This window comes from Dromaius novaehollandiae, chromosome 16, assembly GCF_036370855.1.
Source record: "Dromaius novaehollandiae isolate bDroNov1 chromosome 16, bDroNov1.hap1, whole genome shotgun sequence".
NCBI classification, from domain to species: Eukaryota; Metazoa; Chordata; class Aves; order Casuariiformes; family Dromaiidae; genus Dromaius; species Dromaius novaehollandiae.
In genome coordinates this window covers 1125379-1149196 of record NC_088113.1, presented here as the reverse complement: position 1 = coordinate 1149196, position 23818 = coordinate 1125379, and the positions used below count along the sequence as shown (strand labels likewise).

General features: G+C 35.6%; 1 pseudogene; it reads right to left on the bottom strand.

The window, feature by feature from the left end:
• Nucleotides 1–23818, bottom strand: part of LOC135330159 (gamma-2-syntrophin-like) — a 136583-nt pseudogene that overhangs the window by 16910 nt on the left and 95855 nt on the right.

The following is a 23818-nucleotide window of genomic DNA, read 5'->3' as shown; positions in this document are numbered from 1 at the left end:
GGTATTAGGTAAGTCATCTGTTATGAAATACGATTCTAGTTTTTAGCTATGGAAATAATCAAAGCAGGATGTTGTCACTTATTCAAACTGTACATTTAGGATTGGATTCTCTGTAATAGTTCAATCCCTAGCCTGTATGTAAAATTCACAACTTTAGTATCGGTGGTGTATTTCATGATGTGACTATCTTTAAGAAAACAGAGTAACTACCAAGTCATTACACCTGGAAAAATGCCTCAGAATAAATGTAAGATATGAAATTTTGACTATAACCAACTAGAAAAGAATCTGAACACAACAACTTTAAAAAGTAACACAAATGTGTCTTCTCTATTAAGAATTTATTGAGATATCCAGATATGGTAGGATTTTCAGAGGACCTTGAAAAAGGTTAGATATCTAAAGCTTACTGAAACATAGTGGCATCTATGGCTTTAACTGTTTTTGAAAACTCAGCTGACTACTCTACTTGGTAGGAAAAAATAAACCCAGACATAACAAACAGGTTTCCATCTACAGTTAAATCCTCCCCCAAAGTATATATATATGTGTACATATTTTTACCGGTGGAGTGCTGAAAATGTAGAAGGATGAACCCTTCAGTGCCAGAAACTTGAATTTGTAGAGCTGAGATGAATCAGTTCCTTCAAGTTTCTCATTAACCTATCCCATATGTACGACCTGTAAAACAAAGTCATTGAAAATTAAAGCTCATTTTTCTAGCGAGGCATAAGATAGACCTGAATAGGTCAAATCTTTCCACACGGAAGAGTGTCTTAGATTTGGATGCATCATTCCCTGCTTCTAAACTGCCCTTCCATTGCTATCACACTCTTAACCTTGTAACCATTCCAGTGTGTCAAAAGTCCCTGAAGAGACATAATCCATATTGAACAGGTTTTCTGAATCCCGATTCTATTCCAGGCAGCAAAGTTGTATCCATGCTGGTATGCTGTGTGCCAGCCATGGAGGAAAGGGGAAATTTAATATGTAAAAATTAAGCATAGTTATTATCGTAAAATTAGGTGTTCTAATATGATTAATTCAACCATATTAGAAGGTTCCAAAGATAATCTCCTTTTAAAAAGTCACCTACATATGTTTCAGCAGACTCTCATTTTAGCCAGCAGAAAAGCTGGGTGTACTAAAATAGTACAGCCAGTACTCTAGATTCTACTTTACCTTTAGGACAGTAAAAAGCTGGACAACCTAGAACCTCTGTGACACATACCTCTTAAGAGAGACATCTGAATAAGTCACAAGATTTATCTGAAAAAAACTTTCTGTACGCTCACCTTTGTTGTTGCTAATAAAATGCCTTTGTCACATTGATTCTTTCTTTATATACCTTTTTGGGATTAACTTTATCACATAAGAAGGATATGTGCTTTATGTTGTAGTAAAATTAAATGTCAGTTTCACTCATCACATAACTTTGCTCTAACAGTATTATAATATGTCCCTTTACATTATAGATTACATTTTCTGATCAGCTGCAGACATATATTTTGGGCTTGTGCTCTAAGTGTTTTACTAAAATGGAAATGTACTATTACTATTTTTATTGTAGCCACATGATGCTGTGACCAGACTACTTGTGGTAGGTCAGAATCAAAAGTCTTGGTTTCAAGTATATCCTTTTCCACACTGCAAACAGATTTTTATAACTATTAGCACCTATAAACTCAGTGATAATCTGCCTTGGTATGATGGAATCTCTTTCAACCCCAGACCAAAAAAACCAAAATTATACAAAAACATATTCACTGGACTAGATTTTGGGGGGACTGTGAAACCTTTTTGGAGAGTATGGTCTTTCTATTAACTGATTGCAACTTTGTAATATCGCTCATTTAATTTCTTATAGAAACAAGTATATGGATCATCATGAGGTCATTTATTTGTTCTATTTCTTCAAAGACTACAGAAAAAAAGAGCAATACTTCAGTTACACTTTGAATACACTGGACAGCTTATTACTCTGCTTGACTGAAATGAGTAGCCAAATTAAAGAGTCCAATTCCAGAAACACAGGATCTAAATCAAAAAACCCAAATAATATAACATCATCAAAGCAAACAGTCTTAGAACCCTGAAATTTTTTTTTGTTTTTTTGGATGATTGATTTAATGATAATTGCCAAGAAATGTCAAAACTGATTAACAGCTTTTTCGGTTTCCATTTTTTTTAAAGCCACTACTTAGCTTCAGATTGTCAACATAGTTTCTTGAATGAGGAAGCAATTTTTGTGCCTAGCAGTAGAAATAAGAAAAAATGCTTTGCTGATTTCTATCTTACAAAAGAAAATAAAAACTCACCCAGAAAAACTAGCTAGTATGTTATAGTTCAATGTGAATTTAAAGAAAAGAATCCCCCTTCAAAAGCTTTGAAAGCCTTTCAAATCACAAGGTTATGGTTTCTATATTTACACTATGAGACTCTTACCTAAGTATTAAAGGTGCCAGTAAAAAAAAAAAAAAAAAAAAAAATCTATTGGCAATTCTTGCCTTTTCTAAAAGGTATCTATTCTTACATCATCTTGGTCCTTTTTTTTTTTAATGAAAATGTGAAAAAAATCAACAAGGAGCCATTGGTAGATTGATCTAAAAGTCAAAGAAGAATACCCCTGTAGAAAATTTACTGAATGTATGAAGTCTCAGTACATACATATATTTAGGGAAAGAAATATAATATGGCTAGAAGACATGAAAAGTTCTAGTGGTTGTTTGGTTTAGAGTTTTCGTATATTTATGAGAAAGCAATATTTGAGCAGATTGCTCAAATGAGATACTGTCTACAAGAAGAAATAAAGTTAAGCTACGTGTTTGAAGAATGATTGCTACTGGAAGATTTGGAGTGAGCTCAGTGGGTTTAGAGCTGCATTACTGTTATTTGAATTAACTGAGGATAATAAAAGGGGAAACTAGAAAGTAAGTGCTAACGAGTATAAAAGAGAAAGAGGAAAGGCAAATGCAAACCAGAGAGACAAGGGAAAGGACATTCAGGAGGAGAAAGACACCAATATTGTAAGATGGAAAATAATGAAACAAAATAAACATGAAATTAAAATGAAAAGAACAAAAGAGAAGACACTATACAGGCATGCGAAGAAGGAAAAATCAGGGAGAAAAATAAATCTGAGAGGAAAAAAAGCCATAAAGAAAAGAGTATAACAAATTGATAATCAACTATAAAGACAAAAAATGCCTAAAAAGTAAAGAAAGAAAATAGAAGAATTTTATCAGAATCAGTGTTTAATTAACATATGTAAGTAAAATTACGCATCTTTTATAAAAAATATGAAAAAAAGATCTAACATTTGTCTACTTTCTCTCCATCTCTCCTTCTTGTTGACTGGTTTATTTAACGGTCATTTAGCCCATATGAATGGGTAGAAGAATAATTATTCAGTTCAACAGAAGTCTGTATGGAAAAAAAACCCAACCAAATATTGGCACTCAATAATAAGCTGCTTGTGGTTGATAAGTATGCTAGGGAGATTTTGACTAGACCAAAACCTTCCATTTGAAATTTTAAGGAGTGCTGATTTGGCATAACACTACAAACTACCCCATTTTCAGCACTGCTTTTAGCACTCCTTTCTTGATCAATCTCAGACTGCTATTTGAAACCGCATGGAAAAGTACCCATTCACCATTGCTGTGTTATTAATTTCCTAAAGTGTTCCAATATACTTTACAAAAGTTCCTGTAGGAACAAAATGAGCAATGGCACTCATTATGGGGTGATAATATGTCACTAACAAAATGTAATCCGATGATAGCAGATGAGTGAACATTCTTATTTGCACTTACTGTTTTGCTATAGGAAAAGAGCATCTAGATGACTGGAAATGTAACGTGTGTTACATTTAATAAAGTTATCTGCACATTTTGTGTGTAGTGCTGTTAGTTAAATAGCTATGAAAAGTAAATGAAGCAAAACACTGAAGGGGAAAATAGTTAAAGAAAATCAAGTAGATCTCTGACATATGAAAGGTCAGAACAGATGCGATAGAATGCTCATTTAGTTAAAGAAGGAGAAGAATCTACAACAGGAACCAGCTTTGACTGCAAGTCAAAAACTAATGTTGCATCATAAAGCATCATGGAACAATGCAAATATAAGAAAGCTAAGAGAAGTATATATTGCTTTAATTTTAGCTTTAGTTCTTTTTCTGGTCTTTTCCAAAGCAAGTGGCAGACTTTATATTCTAACTAGTACTTGGTGGGGGAGGGGGGGGAGAGAGGGACTAATAGATTTTTCTGTATCTTTGTGACCTGCAGGCCTCTCACATACATAATTATCATGAAAATAATAAATTTAAAAAAAAAAAAAAAAATCGGCCTGCCAGAAGATCTGATGCATTACATTGATGTTTTCCATTGTATTTAACTTAATCCATTTCTGTCAGAATGACATATTTAACATTTATTTAAAATAACATGTTTTAGGGATGAAACTACAGAGGAATTTAGAAATGACGATACCCTATTTTTACATGCTTCAACCCCAGAGGGAATTTTTTAAGTCCAAGCTAGGCACAACTTGAACACCACAAAAAGCAACATGTCCACATTAACAGATAGGAAACCATGAAGATGGGTATGCATCTGACTTCATTCATTTTCCCAGGAGCTGGCTGCCTATGTCAAATTTGGATTCAGAGTCCTTTGGGTAGTGACTACTGTTTCCATTACAGGGCTGCTGGTAAAATTGGGGATGATGTCACCCACTTTTTTTCATAATAACCTACTGGTTATTTCATAATAGCCTTCTCTTTCAAGATAGGATCTAAAACCTAAAGCTTTCTCTTGAGAACAGCTATCAATAAGTTGCCTTTGAAAAAAATCCTTTTCTGAATGCAGCAGGAAGTGATACACCTGTGTTTGCCTTTTATACAATAGCTCAGTGTAATGCCAAACCTACTGGCCAAAGTTTGAATTCTGTGGCACAGTTGCCCGCTATGTGATATGAGCGCCTGATGAGCAGTGTACATGTAGGTCAGTGTCCATGGCTAAATGTCAGATATATTTCGCCGGAGTAGGTGCGACTAAAATTAACGAAGGGTGCACACCTGTACTAAAGTCAAGACTATCCAGCTCTCAGCTTCTTGTCCAGAAATGGTATGTGAAAACAGTTATTACAGCCCGTATTGCTCTCTTTGATGACATCTGGGAGCCTTTCAGGAAAAAAGATCCAAACAGAATCATAGAATAATTTAGGTTGACAGAGACCTCTGGAGCTCATCTTGTCCAACCTCCTGCTTGAAGCAGTACCAATGTAGATCAGGTTACTCAGGGACTTATCCAAATGAGTTTTTAGTATCAACACAAATAATATAACATAACATAATATGTATTTTTTTGAATATCTGTCAAAGATGAAGATTCCACAACCTGTCTGGGTAATTTGCTCCGGTGTTTGACCAAATTACCAAAAGTTCCAATATTTGAACATATTCAGATGTTCTTCTTTTGGGAGACCATATGTGGTGTAATGATTAGTGAGCTGGGCAGTTGTTCCTCTTCTCTCTCCCAAAGCAGCATTCATATCTCAACAGCTGATGGTCAAGCCTTATTTAACTATTGTGATTCTTCTTCTTCCCTATTAGTAGATGCCCTGTTCTTCTACATATTCTTGTATTTTTTTAAAAAATCAGTGGGACTACTTGTGCAGCAGGAACCCAATCCAAGTAACAGTGGAGAACTCAGGTCCTTAGTTACTCTTTTCTTAAATTTCTGTTTAGTTTTTTATCAACATTACAACCACCGTAAAGTGAGCTTAAAAAACAACTCCTCACCTAATAAGGACTCAAATTGTTTCTTCTGCTGTTCTGGAAAATTTTTAAAAAAATCAATCTATAGCTGCTGCAAAAAGATCCTCAAAAATAAAATTCAGTCTGAAAATTTACTCCCAGCTTCCTTCTGCATGTTATCCCCTAATCAATCACATGATAATTCTGCTTAAAAATGCGTCAACATAATTTTAACTGGAGAATCATCCTGAAGGAGAAGGACTGATCGTATAGTGTGAATCCAGTGAAATCACTGTTCTATAAAACTGAGTAGAAAAGCAATTAGTTCTAAAAGCTGTGAAGAGGAGCTCCCTGTGCAGAAGACTATATCTTCTAGATTCTTTCTCACAATCATAAAGCAGAAATAAACAAATCAAATTGAGAGATAAAATAGAACTAGAAAACTACAGAAAATGGCAACACGGATGTCCAGACATAAAGACAGGAAATCTATACAGTAGGTCAGCACTCAGCCTGGAGAGCAGAAATTGAAAAGAGAGTAGGGAGAGGTCAGAATGGTATGGAAACAGAGAATAAAGAACAATTGTTAACAATTTTTTATATTCTAGGAGCTTATCGAAGCTCAATGAAATTATCAGGAAGACAGCTTTAATCAGAGAACATGATTTTTCACAAAAAACAGAATTACGTTGTCACTGTCAGAGTATCTGTAGACCCAGCTGACAGCTGGAAGCTATGGTCAACATATTAGGGTAAGAAATGCTGTTTAAATACAGTGTTTCATATACTTAGTTCTTCAGTAGGAACTATTGGTCAGTCTTTGAGACAGAATTCTTTAGTCTGACCCATTCTAGAGTTTCTAGAATCAAATGTTTCGAAGTCTTCCAACTTTAAAAGAGTAAGCTAATACAAGCTATTTCACTAACACAAATATGTTCCATTCTAAAGAGAGAAAAGTGGAACATACAAACACCATGACACACTGTGAAATGTGTTAGTTTTAGAGGGCACAGTGAGATTTTTGAAATATGTTCAGAACAAGGATAATCAGAATATATTGATTTGTTCCATCAAGTTTGACAAATTTCTTAACCTTATTATCTACAGTTTCTCCATCTTCAAAATTGGTATAATAGTAATATTACATCACAGAGGAATTACATTGTAACTATCTGACTAGAGGTTCAACTGTTTATGTGCTTTGAAGTGGTGTTTATTTGTTCCAATAACTTTTATTTTATAAGTGAAAGTGTTGAGGTCCCAGAAAAATCTCTGAAACAGATCAAGAGAATTTCATTAAGAATTGCATAACTGACCTTCCATATAAATAAAGTAAGAACAATTACAAAGGAATATCTCAATTCTATCTTTAAGTGGTTGCATTATGTTCAAAGGAGTTTACTCTTGCTCTGTTTCCAGATGTGTGAGTCCTAAAACTATAGTCTGCAAGAATCTAACTTTTGAAGACTAACTTTTGAAGTTTGGAGAAACTAAATTTATCATGTATATGATATAATTGTAAAATGTTTTTCTCTAATTTATGAAAATGAAAAAAGAGAAATTGATCTTGTAAGAGTATGTGCAGTGTCTGAATCTGCAGCATGAAGCCAGAGTTCATGGCATGCCTGAGACAGCAGTTCTACTATGAAGAACAGTGGGAAAACCCCTCATATTTGAAAACTTATTCACAATTAGGTTCATATAATCATCAAAAACAGAGACGAAAAGAGGCTTCTCAGAAATTGTTTAAAACCCGCTCTGAAATGCAGGACCCATGATACATATTTTATTTCTAAAAGATGTTTTCTTAACCTCTTAAGGACCTCCAGTAATGGAGACTCTATAATTTCTTCCAACAATCTATTCCAGCACTTTATCAGCTTTACCAGAGATGAAGAAGTCTATTCCTCATGTCTAACATGAGTCATCTGTGCTATAATTACAATTCAAGACATTTTTTGCCCTCTCCATTAAAGTCTCAAATTGCTTCACCCTCAAGAGTAGAGGAAATAGAAACTCCTTCAATCCATAACTAGAGCAAAAATCCCATGAATCATAACATGTAGTTTGTGTAGCATCATTCCTTGCTTCTTTCCACATGTCATTCTCTGATCAACCACATAAGAACATTTATTTTCTTCCATTCTGCAAGATCAGGTTACCATTTCTGAAGACTTCTTTCATACCTCCCTGTCTTCTCTTCTTTAATTTACACAACTCCATTTCTTTTAATCTTTCCACAGAGACCATGGAAAGCCTTTCGCCAAAATCTTTTCTGCAGCACAGTGCACAAAATTAGCTGGAACACTTTGCACTTATGTTTTGCAAGGTACTCTCACCTATACATTAACATATAGGCCAGAATGCTTGCCTCTTTATCAAAAGTCACAAAGGAGACATTGGAGTTATGGTATGCAGCTCTGGCCTGAGGTTAAACAAACAAGGTAACAATGTAAGAAACTGCTGGACATTGCACACAATGTACAGGAAAAAGTGGTTGGCCAACTCCAATCTAGCACTGCTGAACTAATAAAACATTAACGGGATAAACTGGCAGGCTAAATATATGACAGGGAAGCATCAGGAAGTCCCCTTGGGTTAAGAATATCAGAAGAAAGAGAGGTGCTGGCTTTTTGAGGATGTTGAGGATCAGTGACTAAGGCCAAAATAACCAAAAAAGAATATAAAAATGAGAAAAACAGAGATGATGAAAGATTAAAAAGTCTGTGGGATGCTTATTTGGAAGGGAGAAAAAGAGAGAAAAGGGAATTTAAGGTCAACCATGTGACTGGGACTTTTGAAAGGTCCCTGCTAATCAGCCCTGTGCCTGACTACCACAGCCTGATATAATAATAAACCTGTTGTTTTTCTGATGACACCATGTGTGTCCAACTGGCTTCTGTGGTCAGTAGCACTACGATGACCTCCCTAATGCTAGCAAGGGGACAGAGGCTGGACTGAACTGCCCAACAGACTTTATGTCCCCAAATACTTTTTGGAAGAATGAGTTGTTCCTACAACCTCTCACAAATATTTGTTGATTATTCTTGCTTACGTGCTGGACCATAACTGGCTTCCATCCTGTTTTTCAGACTCATTCTTCAATACATCAAGATCATTCTTATGTCTAATGCTGACTTTTACAGCTTCATGTCTACAAAACTAGTACACATACTTTTGCTAATGCATCGTAGGGAAAATATTCAAGTGAATTGGATCTGGGAGATACCTTTTCAGGACTCCATCAATATATCATTTAGTTTTAAAAGTGAACCATTTACACCTATTCTTGGATTATCCAACAAAGTTTGTACCAGGAAATCTGGACAAAATTTGTTTAGAATACTCTCATGTCAAGGTCAAAAGCTTTACTGAAGTCAAGATATGTCAGCAACTACTTCTCACCCATCCACAAGATGTGTTATCCTACCACAGAAGGAAATCAGATTAGATATTAACTACTTATTCTTGACAAATCCTTCATGGCTGCCACTCATCTGCTTGTTATCTTTCATCTCTATACAAATGTTCTGCTTATTTATTTCAGATTTCTTTCAAGGGTTTGAAGTTAATTGACTAGTCTCTAATTCTCCAGTTTCTCTTTCTTTTCAGTAACAGGCACTGTGTTTACCCTTTCCCAGTCTTTTGATCTGTCAGCTGGCAGTCACAAATCCTCTGAGATATCTTGATAACAGCTCTGAGATTACTTTGACCATTGTTTCACATCACAAGGCATTGAAAGCATAAGTACCACCAAAATTTTCCTTCATTTTGTAATCTGAGATCTTGCCATATTTTTCTAGTATTACTTGCAATAACCATCTGTTGCAGTTGACCTTTTTATTGAAGGCTGATGTCTGATAAACTGAGTAATGGCAAATATTTTCCTTTGTCATCTCCCTGCTATTAATGAATTCACAGCATAATTTTTTGTTACCTATATATCTCTTGCTGGTTACATCTTAATCTGTGTCCTGGCCTTTCAGGTACATGCTCCTCTTTTATAATCACTGTATCTAGAATTTAATTTCTGTATGATTTCCTCTAGCGGTCAATGAAAAGCTCATGATTTAGGCAAGCAAGTGACTCTGTTTACTGAAGATATATGTCAGAAGAAAAACAAAAGAATGATTCAAACCCCAGTTAATTCAATTAGTATGTTACTGTGCCCTTTGCAGGCCTTGACTCAGGTTGCAAAGGTCAGTGAACAGTTCTGGAATAGTACTGTCAGCAAATTCAAAAGCATGTTATGAATTGGTGATACTGTAGCAGAAACACAAATGTAAAACTTTGGTATAACATCGTGGAAGATTCACAGTTGCAGGGCTGCAGATGAGAATACCTGTGCACTACCATGCACAAGTCTGGTAAAGGACACAACTAAAGCAAGGCTCCAAATTCATGAAATTCCTCTCATGTTCTAAATCACTGATTGTTATAAATACTGAAATCCATACAATCACTACAAAAGAGCAAATGGAATATACATATGCAAACAATTACAGGGAGAGAGTTCACCTTTTCCTCCAGCTGCAAAAAATCAAAACAAACAAGGAAAGAGACATTGCAGGAAACACTGAAAATCTGTTTTATAGCATATAAAGTAAAATTATACATAGTCTTTATCAAGATCCGATGAACATTTTCTTAATACTGAGAAGAAAAGGTATTGCTTCAGTGGGGGATGGGAAATGCTCATATAGTCTTAGAAAGCCAACAACTCTGCAAGTTTTTTTTTCTGTACAGAGGGAATCACCTAATTTACTGTTTCATAAAAAAATATGCAGCAATCCAGTGGTGCATATCTTTTTGAAAATTGAGTCACAAATCTAACTGCTTACAGATAAGAGAATTAAGTGCTTCCAAGTCTCTAGAGCACTGCAACAAATCATATCAAGCAGAATCAAAAGTTATAGTATTTGGAAAATGGCAGCTCTCCACACTCAATAAAATATTGTACAATCTAGCTCAATCTCCCTGTCTTCTTGCAGAGCACCAATCTGCTCTAAAAGTACCCAGTGCTTAGGTGCCTCATGCTTCCAATCCTCTGAGGTCTACACAGGTTACGTATAGTGTCAGGGCTTCAGCAGTGGTACTTGTTTATATACACCTGTCAAATTTTTATAATTTGTCCTTGACAGAGACTAACTAGCATGACACGGTCTGGGATAACTAGTACTCTTCAAAAAATTCCCAAGAACAGTTTGGGATTTAAGCACTGGCAAAAATGAAATTCCAATAGTTTAAATGCCTCCCAGTTTAAATGCCTCCTTTGGAGGGAGAAGAGACATTAATAGTATGAACGTAGCGAGACTGTGCCAATTAGCTTGTTGACCTGGTACTGTTTAATTTAACATTATAAATATAGTCATAATAATTACAACTGTTGCTACCACTACCTCTAGGAACCTCTTCCTAACTTTGGATCTTATATGCAGGACAAAATGCAAACTCTTTGTTTAATGTCTTCTTTGGGCAAAGAGACCCAGAAATACAGCTGTTTTAGATCTGAGAACCATTAGTTGCATCCCTTCCCTCTACAGTTTTCTTAGCTATATGCCCTTGGAATTCATCTTGTTCTGGATTTCCAGAATAATATTTCCAGTTAAACCAGTCAAGGACAATATGAAAGAAAAGCGAGAAACCCAGGTTTAGTGAACTAATTTTGCATTTGTTGATGCCAAATCCTAGTTTGTTACAGACCTATGAAAAACAGAATCTGAATGGAACCTGTCCTGATCTGATCTCACCCCTTTTCGAAAGATTGGTTTGGATTCTGAAGGCAATGAAGAAAACTCATGGCAACTGACACGATAATGAAACTCAAAGGCTCTATCTAATTCTTCAGGAATGTCCATACTCAACAGGAAGGATAAATCTGCAACTATCACAAAATTTACTTAAGGAAGCTCTTCAAACCACCTCCAGTCTCTCAAACTTCTCTTTTCTCTGTCTTTTAAATCAATTATATTAACAAGAGCAGTTCAGGTTTGTACACACATTATGTAAGTGACATCAGTCTTGCCTTAAATTTTCCATTCCAGAAATTTACGTTCTAATTGCATCTTTCCTTCCTTTCATATTCTGAAGGTAAAAAGGGTAATGGATTTGTACTGCTTAACATTAGACACCTACCTTAGATAGTAAGTTAAGAGGCTACTGGGGTCTTCTTAGGACCCCAGTACAGTCAAAGCAGAAGGAGAGGCTATATATATAATCCGTATAAAGGATTATTTAAAATACTGATTGATATTAATTTCCACATTTGAATGATGCTCTGGAAAAGAATATTTTTCTGCCCTGACTAAATGGATAGTTTATAGACGCTAGCCTGTTAACCTGGGAAATCAAATTAAGCATCTAATGTTGGGTCGTATGACTGTCCTCAATATTTATTTACAAATTCAGGAAGAATACTTCTTCCTTTTTTTGAAGTATCATATTACATGCACAAAAATTGAGATGAATAAAGTTTAAAAGAATAGAGTCAATCATTTGCAGTTATCCATTAATACCAAAAAGCTCATTCTTATATCATCTTCATTCGCCTTCTAACTCTCAGCAGCTTGAACCAAAGTCTTTAAATCCAACTCTACAAGCTGTCTGTATCAACAAAGACTGCTTCTAATATTCCTGTACTTAGTTTAAGAAAGAGCTTCTTAAAAGCAGACATTTTAATGTCAATTAGTACTTCTGTCTTTAATAAAATAGAAGTTGGAATTCCCTTTTGAGCTTTTCATGGGAATGCTACAGTATAGCAGATTTGGCATTTCTTTGATTTCAGTACTCCTGCAGCTCCAAAAAAGTGACAGACCCAAGAACATTAAATAAATTTTGGAACATATTATTAATTACATTAGTAGTTATACCATACTGCAGGTAAGTAAGCAGGTTACAGGCAGCAATTCTCATTTATCATTATTCTTCATTTCTTTAACTTACAGATAATTAAATGTATCATTAAATTTAAAATGGGATTCAGATGTTATGAAAATAGTTACTAAAATATTTGTAGTAGGGAGTTCATCCAACAACATATATCCAAATTCAATATCTTTCCTCCTACCATTTATAATCACCTGTTTTTCATATCAGTTTGATTAATAATGAGAAGGAATAATTAAATGCTCCCTTCTTACATAGGTATTCATTTTGTTTTAGGGATAATTTTTGGGTATCTACTACGCACAGAATTAAAGTTTATAGTAGTTCTTCAGGTGTACTTTTTTTTTTCCAAAATGCAGGCACAAGTATAACAAAATAAAGCAGTTTCCTGGGTAAGAAAATGTAAATGGTTAGATATTTTTAATGACTTCTAGAACAGTCTACAAATGTCCAACTACGTTTTTTAGATAAGATGACAAAATGGTGACACATGAAAGAATATACAAGCTGTCTAATTAATAACAAATATTTTAAACATTTATTTGATGTCCATACAAAATACTTCTAGACTCAGTCTTTTAATTCTGTAGTAAATTTCTACAATAAATTTCTATAGTAAAGCAGTAAGTAGCAAAAGACAACCTGGCTAATTTTCACTTTTTTAATCTGCAAACACAGCATTCTTGGAAACAGACAAGGATTGGGCTCTTTTTTCCTGAGTTCAGCACCAGATTGATGCAAGGATAGCAAATAAGTGTGAAGCTCATTAGTTTTATGATATAAAATTCAATTTATTTCCCAGAATTATAGAATTAGCCTGGAAAAAGAAAATTTACAAAGTAAATGGAAAAAAAAAAAAAAAAAAAAACAACTTTGCAATCCCACAGTAAGTAAGAAGGCTTTCCAGTGTAGTAAATTCATTGGGTCTTTTTGACTAGCTAGAGGTGCAGCAATATTGCATCAGGCTCCCTAAGCTCCAAAAGCTCTAGACAAATGGTCACTGCAAACATGTATTCTGCACAGCATGACACATCCAAAGGATACTATTTGCAATATATTCCTGAGCTATCTATGCATAATAATGTGATGTAGATATAAAGTCACACCAATTTGTCAGACTCGCTGAAGCTATAGGCATGCAAGCATAAAGTATGTTTTCCAAGACATATTTGTAAGTTACACTGTCTCCCTCTTTCACTTATATCATGGCTCCATCTAATCCAGTGATATAGCCTTCTTTTTTAATTTTCCTTTATTTTTATTTTTTAATAAACAAGTGCAATTGGGGATTCTACTAGTTACTGTTGATTAGTGAGAATCTGCTGTGTAAACTATGACATCTCAACATTTAAAACAGATTTTGCAAATGTGGTTTTAGAATTTGCAAACTGACTAAATGTCTGTATGTAGGCTCTACAAATTTTGCAACTTAAAGCAATGAGAAGAATTAGAAAAATTAATAATTTTTGTTCTGGCATGATGAATACATTTCATTAATACAATTAAAGTCTTACCTGGTCTGAGGGAGAACAGCATTTATTTGTCATTTTCATCTATAGAACAGAGATTGAAAAATACTCAGTTATTAATATTCTGATGCTAAAAGTTACTGTGAGGCAATTAGCACTGACATAGTTAATGCACACTGGTATTAGTACTTCAAAATTATAAGAAATTTTTATATTTTCAGTGCAGAAATACTAGATTATAATTATCCTAAGCCTAGAAAACAAAGGACTCAAAAGACAGGAAACCTTTCATCACAGTTTTCAGGAAATCCTTCATAAAGAACTGGCTGTATGAATTTACTTTGCCACTGTGAAAATATTATACTGTACTATAGATATCTCTTTTAGATCTCAGTTAACAATTGTTTAAGCAGATCTGTAAATTAGGCATGTGCTCAAGTACTTTGTGAAATGAAGGACGCAGCATATAAAACAGATTAAGGGAATTGTTTAGGATTTCCTTTTGTTCAATATAAAGTAACATATCTTCCTTTTTGCTCACAGTTTAGTCAATGAAGAGGTGTGCTGATTTTGGCTTTTCTTTGACAGTCATAATTGGCATAGGTGACTGCTGAACAAACCTTGACAAACCCTTCTTTAAAGTGAAACACTTCTTAATGCGAAATATTAGTAACAGTGAACTAAAGATATGGGATTTAGACATGAAAAGATTGAATGACTACAAGAAAAGACTCCCCTATATCTAGGGATAGAACCTGCAAACAGTCACACAGCTGATGAGTCCTTCCAAACAATCTTATCATCACAAAGCATTTCCCCTCATTTTATAAAAAAATGAAAAGCTTGTGATAACAGACCAAAAGCTACAATTGCACACAGGAAAAGATACAGTCACTGGAAAAGAGCAGAAGAAATCCAAGGCTATTACCAGTATCCTAGCAAGAGCAAGAGATTTGCAAGATGAAATCTGTGGATAAACCTCAAAGGCAGAGCATGACAGTAAGAGGCCAACAGGCCTTGCATTATTACAACAACACCAGCCTCAGCTCTTGTTGGGCTTGGTCTGGATCTGTCTTGGTATGTCTGGAGCTGTGTTACAGCTTGTTTAGCTATAACAATTATCTAAAGAGCATGAGACTCATTTTTTTTGAGAAAAGTGCAGTTGTGGGGTATAATGTTATATATATACATATGCAGATATTTGTAACTAATTGATAGCAATAACAAGTGCTTATTCTGTATGGAACCACCCTAAACAAAATGACCCTAGAATAAAACGCAACACAGAGGAATACAGGATGATAGCAAGGGCCTTGAATGTACACATGGAGGATGACACAAAGGCCCCAGGGCTATAAGAACTTGTCAGTCATAGGCCATAGGGGATCGTTCCCCCCACTCAGCTTTGCAACCCACTTGAACTGAATTGTGTATTTGAACCGTGCAGGTGTGCCAACTGAGGCCCTGCGTGATGAGGTGGCCAAAGCTGACCTGCCGGCTGCCTGAGGCAGCTGCCAGGCCTGGCTATCACCCTGGCAGGGCATCTGATGGTGCGCAGGGAGGGTCCGCCAGCCCCTTGGAGGGGTCATGCTACCCCAGAGGAGGAGTGGGGCCACCACAACAGAGGCAGGCCACAGACATCTGCACCACAGCTCAGGCAAAGACCAAGGATGAGCATTCCCAACATGCAGCTTCCAAGCAAAAGGGGAGCCTCCAGCAAGGCTTCTCCCAGCTCTCTCCCACAGCTCTTCTCACAGCAGCCTCATCCCTGGCTGCATGTCAGCACTGGCCTTGAGCACATGCAGCCAAATCCCTGGGATGGGGTGGGGGGTGGCAGAGGTTGTTGGCCACTCTCAGGGCCTTGACAGTAACAAACTGGTGGGAACCCAAGAAACCTTATCTGTAACCTGCGTGCTACAAATTAGTGAAAAGCCCGGTGTTACAGAAGGAAGCAGTCCTCACCAGTCTGATTTGGGGGATTGGTAGCAGGGTTAATCTTGGGCATTTGAGAAGACATAACAAAAAGGTATCTTAAATACTTTAACATCACCAGGAATACCATCACCCCCTGCCTATCTTCAGCTCCAGCAATTCTCCAGTGCTTTAGAGAAAAATATACACAAGAAGTAACTACTCAGAAACCAAGCCACGCACACAGAAAATACTATTTCCCTGCAGGTGACCACAGACACACTAAATTATGAGATCACTATAATATAATACAGTGCAAATAAACAGAATAAGCAGTGATCCTGTCTCCTTTCACCTTGCTTTCCAGTTAAATCAAACTATTTTAAGTTCTCTTTATAAAAGGAAGAAATTCTGTTATCTGACTTTCTACCTTACTATGTTCAGATGTGCCTGTGAAAATGTGCGTGAGACTGGCCATGCAGATTCTCTGGAGAATGAGAGAAGAGTAATGTGAAGAGCATCCTCACAAACAGCATTGCTTCCAGTTATTAAGGGCAATATGGAAGGATGCTTTGGATTCCACAGCTATTCACCACATAGGCTTAACTCTTTCTTTATTCAAAGCAGGGATGGTTGCAGCCCTGATGTAAGCGGGGCAAGGGGAAAGATCTCCTTCTACATCACATTGTGCCCCTGTGTCACTGGACTGAGGAGAGGGAAGTATGCACTCTCCATACTGCACAGCACCATATGTTCCCTACATCCCTCCACAGCTGGTGCATTGTGGCAGGAATACAAATGGAATTTGCTACACCTTGTTGGGAATGTATGTGTTTTAAACACTGTAGTACAGTAATGGGTGTTTGGAAGAGCAGGGAAGCTAAAACCAAAAATCTGGATCTGCAAAGAGTGCGGTGGCTGAGTCAGACAACTAGAACTGTTAAACAATCATAATTACTATACTGTGTTTAAATGAATGCATAGGAATCTGCAGGGGGCAGGAAGAGAATGGGGCTGCCATGACTCAGCTCCCAGGCTGGGATTTACCTCACTTAGCTTTGGCAATTCAAAAAAAAAAAAAAAAGTTATACATTTAATATATCAATATTCTCTTTCTAATCAGCAGAGACATATGAGGATCTTGACAGCTGTCTCTTTCTCTTTTCGCACAGCAAGAGGATCCTATTTGATTGGCTAAATTTAGCTGACATGATTCCTACCCTTACTGACTACCCTTTACAATCTCAGTGGTTTGATCTGATGTACTTCCAAATAGGAATTCCTGCACTGAAAAACAAAAAGAAGCGGCAGAAAAGATACATTATCTTGTGCTACTATCCCTAGACAGCAATAGAATGGTTTGTATAATCATTGAGCAATAAGATTTGTATACCACTTCCTACAGGTTATGGACACATAATGGATTTTGTTTTGATCTACATGCACCTCACATATTGGTTTGTAAAGAAAGAAAGACCTACTCCTCTTTCTTTTTTATATGAATGTTCAAAGCTCATATTTCATAAGCCTCTCTCTAATCAAACTGAAATTTCACTCCACTGTTGTAGATATACATGTACATGTAAGCATAAGAGAAAATGTTTAAGTCCTGCAACACATGGAAATTAAATCCACTGTCAAAAGCATATATATGATTTAAGATTAATATCCTTGTTTTGAAGCCAAATTTTAAGTTTCTATCATCCTCCAATGAGCTGCTGGAATGATTTAAAAAGATCATAAATAATGGTTAAAGTGGAACAACTGCATCTTTTTATTCCTTATCTGCTTATGAACTGTTCATTTATTAAATTCGTTATTAAATTTGAAAAACACAACACCTTGAGAACACACTGCAAAAAAGAGAAAACCTTGAGAGATCTATAAATACAAGAAATAAGTTTCTATGATGCAAATGAACCGGCAACATCAACTTAAGGTGTTTCTACCTATCATGTCTATATTAATGTTTGGTGTTATGTATGAAAGAAAATAATTAAAGCCCATGACAAAAGCTAAAAACGTTTAATAGATAGCTATCTGCATGGTGCACAACAGAGGGGGGATTCTAAATTACTCCAAAGAATTGTCTCCTAAAAACATCTCCTGCACAGCGCTGTCACTTCCCTGCAAAGAACCCTCTAACTAAACAAACCAAACAGTAGCAGCGAGAAGCACATGCAGATCAAGTTGCTGCCTATGTTTTTTGATTCATTATGGCAGCTTCACTGCCAGCTTCTGTTCCTTTTCTTCCCTCAGTGTCTTTAACTGTACCTCCTTTTGTGAGAAAAGGGTTGTAAGAAGAAATAGATGGGAGGTGCTTACTCATCTCTGTTTTCTTCCTCCTCCAAAAGGTAAATGTGAAGATCTTGGAATACACTGAGGAGACTAAGGATTGAATCATAAAGGAAGAGGATAGGGAAGTTTCCCTTTGGTAGAAAAGTATGCAAAAAACAAGGGTATGGACAGAATGGTGAATAGTGGGGGGCATGGATCTTTAGAAAAAAATCTGTATTGCTTGTAAAGATGACAGTTACTGGCAGGTTTTCCTAACTCAGCATACAAGGGAAATATCAGGAAGGCAGGCTGAAAAGACACGCTTACATCTTTCTCCATGTTGCCATATTCGCTGTGCTTTTCTGTCTTATAAGAACTAACTGTCTCCAGGCTAATACCAGAATCATTATTTCTCATCTACAGAGTAACACTTTCTAGCTATGCTAACATTCAGTGGTAGCATCCTTAGGCAGTGACAACTCCTCACATCTTCACTATTGAAAGACAACTCCTCCCTTTCACTTGATCCCCTGAGAGCTTGCCTTTGCATAGAAGTTAGATGTTTCAATACTTCAAAAGAGTAGTCTGACATTAGCAGAAGTGTCAGATTGTGGCAGAATTATTTTTGTATTGCCTACATTAGGACTGTCTTCTGGCATCAGCAGGGGATCTGGCAGAGAGCTGCCAACTGCTGAAAGGGCAAAGTGGCAAAGCATTACGATGCAGGAAAGACAGCGTGCATTGTAAGAGATCAATTCACCTCCATCAGGATCTCTTTAAGAACTAAAAGTCAAAAATAGACGATTCGAATGGTATGCAAACATGTACAACAAAGAATGTATACAGAAGAGGCACAGATAGGCACAGGTAAAGCAAGAATGACTAAGGTGCAGGAAGAGTTGCTAAAATCAAGAAACATAAACATCATAGACACAGAAAATCTGAAAATATATAGAAGTAAAAGTGAGCAATGGAAAATATGGCAGAAAAACTTAATAATGGTCAGGTGAAAAGGCTGAAATTCTTGATGCCAATAGTCTTAGTAACAAGGCCCATTGTGATCACGTATCTAACAGAATTCATTTATCTACAGACATGACAGCATAGGACAGAACAGGAAATGAATAGGCTAAATATTTGGAGAAGCCAATGAACTCAGTGTTGGCATGTACTCATGAAATTAACCCTTGAGAAGTTAGGAAATTATCTGAACTCCAAACCCTAACCCTAACCCTAATCTCTGAATCCTGATTATCTTCAGAGACTCCTGGAGAATGGCTGAAATTTTACAGGACTAAAGAAGGGCAAATACAGGAAAAATAGTCTGAAGAATTACAGATACATAGCCTAACTTCGACTTCAATAAGATGATCATAGAAAAATACTGACCATTTGTGAGAAGATAATAATGTAATAAAAAGCATTCTGAATAGATTTTCAAGAAGTCTACTGTAAAGGCCTTGCCCTAGGCACTGTGAATTTGAAATAGTCCCTTGGCCCTCCCAGTCAGGGAGTCTTCCTTTACTGCAAACTTTCACTGAAATTGCATTCCAGCCTCACATTCTGATCTTTTTGCAAAAGGTTTTGCAATAAAATGGTTTCTCACTGACTTTTACATCTGTTGTTCTGATGATTAGTAATTAGTTAAAATACTACTGTGGCCAGACCCTATTCAGTTGTTCCAAAGGCTGCACCTCTGTCACAGCCTGTTAAGCACTAAATCCAAGTAAAGATTTTACCCACTTCTAATATGATCTGTGTAGAGATTACTCTCTGCCTGGCTTAGAACACGTGAATTTATCACTGCTGTTAACAAAGCTTGATCAAACCCCTACTAAAGAGGAAGACACAAGATGCAGTATTTTGTTTACAGAATTCTATATTGTGATAGATAACTGAAAAATGAAGATTAGTAAAAATACTCAGCAGATAACAAAATATTCTTGTAGACAGGTCATAACACAGTGAGGATACTATGTCAAGACACCTGCTACCACATACATTGCATTTCAAAGAAACAGACCAGAACCCTACCAGTAATAAAATATATTAATAAATACTTTGCTTGTACAGCCACTTTTACTGTCATATTCAGCTACATACTTGGAGTGACTTTAACTCATGGGATTTTTTTAGAAAGCAAAAGAATTGTGATTAGGAACTAGGAAGTGGAATTGCTCTAAAAATACTAAAGTGAACTTCTTTCCACTATTCACACAGCAGGCAATTATGAACATTCTTGAATAATGTATATTATTTCCCTAGAATTATCAAATAGAAACAATAATCTCTAAATTAGGTAATTTACTAAATAGTGCCTAGAAGGGAATATTTATAAAGGATATATCATAAGCAAATTTACTGATTTTGTCAAAGACCTCCTTAAATAATTTCAGACTAAAAAAAAAGAATTAATTTAATAGAACTACCATGATCAAATACCTACCATGATCAAGTAACTTTTGAAGAGCAAAAAAGTCAAATTATTATGTAGTTTGATCAAAGATTGCTTAAACCTGATACAAATCCTACCCAATATAATCTGAATAACTAAGCATCGATTAACCTGGAGTACAAATTAAAGATATTTATCCTACCAGATCCTGGTTTATAGAAGATGCTTCAGTCTTAACACATCTAAAGAACAAGATTAAAAATCTGCCCAGGTAATTCTCTCAGAGCAAACTGTGCTTGTATTTTTTTCATCATTGATTTCTACCAGTTCATAAAGACTGGTATATATTTTCAATAGTGTACATTATCAAGTTGCCTATTTGACTTTATGTTCCATTCCAGAATTTTCAATAGTTTCCAGTTGTTCTTTCTTGGAATAATAACCTGTTGTCCAAATAACGATTTTCTGTTTCTCTGGAGTTTATTTAGTACCTCTGTTTTCAATAACAAATGCTACTTTTGAATTTACAGGAATAATTTACACTGGCATAAGCACCTCTATACCTGTAGGCAAAAAGATGGAACACATGACTTTAAATAAACCAATTCCTAGACAAATTACAGATGTAAAAATACTGCCTCCCAATGAGCCCCTATAAGTTACACTTCACTAGTTACAAAATTTCCACATGCCTACTTCAAAATCAACAAATGCTAATTTCTGAAGGCATGTTTTAAGCACACTAATTTCGAGAAAGTACAAGTGATATAGTTGGCCCTATCCAAAGCTCCATTATATGATTAGAAAGGGTCAGTATTTTGCCTTGAAAGAATCTTTAAAATAATAAAGGCAACATGAACTTCTATTTCTCTCTGTTTTACAGTAGTACTGCAAGTCTTGAAAACTTCAGGACAGCTTTGATTTACCAGAAGCCCTGTCTCTTCTCTTTCCTTTCTCCTTTTCCTCCCAATACACACACATTTATTTTATATCGCCTATCTTAAATGTGAATTATTTTCTGTCCTTGGAAAATTAGAAATAATTTTAAGACAGCATAGACAAAAAATATGCAGAAAGTAACATACATTTTGAAGTGTCAAACCACTGATGTTAGTTGATATTGCTCTCGGACAGTCAGCACTCTCCTGGGCTGTATATAACTGAAGTATCCCAGTACTAACTCCATCGAGTGCCAGCACTTCAAATGCATTAGATCTGCAGTAAGAAGAAACATATCCATAAAGGAAGATATGTCAGTTTTCTGAAACTGCCCAATATTTTTCAGGGTTCAAGTGATCTTTACAATCTTTGACAAGTTTTGGGTTTTGACTTTACAAAGTAAAGGAAAGGTAACAGAAAGAAAGATAATAATGGACAGTATCAGGAGCAATACATACAATAAATGCTTTCTCTGTACCAGTATCTATATGCCCTGATCATTTATTTACTAGGGTATAAATATATGTTTACAATTACTGAACTTAGTGTAGCATACTGAGGACATATGCATTAAATTTTTTGAACAACTATAACAAATCCTGAAACCAAAATGACTTTTTTTCTGCATTTCTTGCATTTTGGTTTCATTTACTAAGGATGTATAAGTTGCAAAGAATTGACTTCCCTAGTTTTAATTTCTTGGATTCCTATAATTTTCTATATAAAATTCTAAGCAATGCTTCCTTTAAGCCCCTTTATGACATAGAAAATCTGAAAAATGTACTTAAAATTTCCTTTAAAGCATTTTTCAGTGTAAGGCCCCTTTTCATAATAGCATCTACGTATGCTAATTGCTAATTGCATTTATTCACTTTCTATGCATCTTTTATATAACAACTTTATTCTGCAAATGCCAGTGCTTTCCTCATTGCTTGCAGTAAATTAGGCACCATCCATGTACTGCTGAAATCCCACACATCTGGATGCTGAAATGGGATATCATTATGCATTTTGAACTGTTAGATTTTTTGGTAGGAACAACAGAAAATTAAGTAGTGGCATGGAAGTGCACTGGTTTAGATATCTTTAAAATATGTGTCATGCAATGTTTTCAGCAACAGAACTTCAGAAAGCTCAAATACTACTATAAAAGACAATTATAAATAGTTGAAAGATTGTGCATATGTTTCTTTTGTATATCATTTGGAAAATATTGCTGCTATCTGCTATATTTGTAGTACAGATTATTTATATGCTATATTGGTTTCTTTTCAGAACTAACCCAGAAGAAAATAAGATAATGACTCAAGAAAAATGCTCTATGTGGTTGCAGGGTTTCCCTGTGATTCTCTGATCTAAGGCCAAGTCCAATAATGCTTAGTTTATGATATATGTCAAAATAAGCATTCAAAGTGACACATGGAGGTTACAAGGCATGTTTACTCATGACTTACTGAAAAAATTATTAACCTAACATTTGTCATTCATAGGCAGTTTGATGGTGCACATGAAGACTCCAATCTATATACTTGCTAAAAATGGTATTATAAAGTTCCCATCAAATACAATATTCACAAGACAGTATCCATATATATATACGTATATATACACACCCCTCTGAGATAGGAAAGTTCCATTATCATGTATGTAGACAGTGGAGCATGGAAAAAAACTGAATCTGCTGCCATGAAGTTAACCCATTCACAATGCCTACTTTAGACATCAAATTTAAATATCAAAATTAAAATACATTTAACTGAAGCAGGAAATAGTAAATGCTCTCCACTGAATCCACAGAATGCCTAGGATTCTAACTCATCCAGAGCAGATGCATGAATGAATGCAATGTGAATGCCCTATTCAAGTGGCACAAAGTTATACAAATGGCTGATGAAAGATCACAGAAATAAACTCTTAAGCTAACAACTAATGCACTAGACAATCAACATAAAAACAAAACAAAACAAATTTTATTATAAAAATGAACTAATCTTTTATTGTTTGAAAGCATGATGCTGGCAATACTTCGGATGACACTACAAACTCCAGTTGTCACATCCTTTTCCTTATTAAAATTGGTAATCAGTTATAAAAGCCAGTTGACAGAGTTCTGAACGCTTCAGTCACAGGATATTTGCACAGAATCAAAGAACATGGTGTGAGGGATCCTGAAGGTCCTCTAGT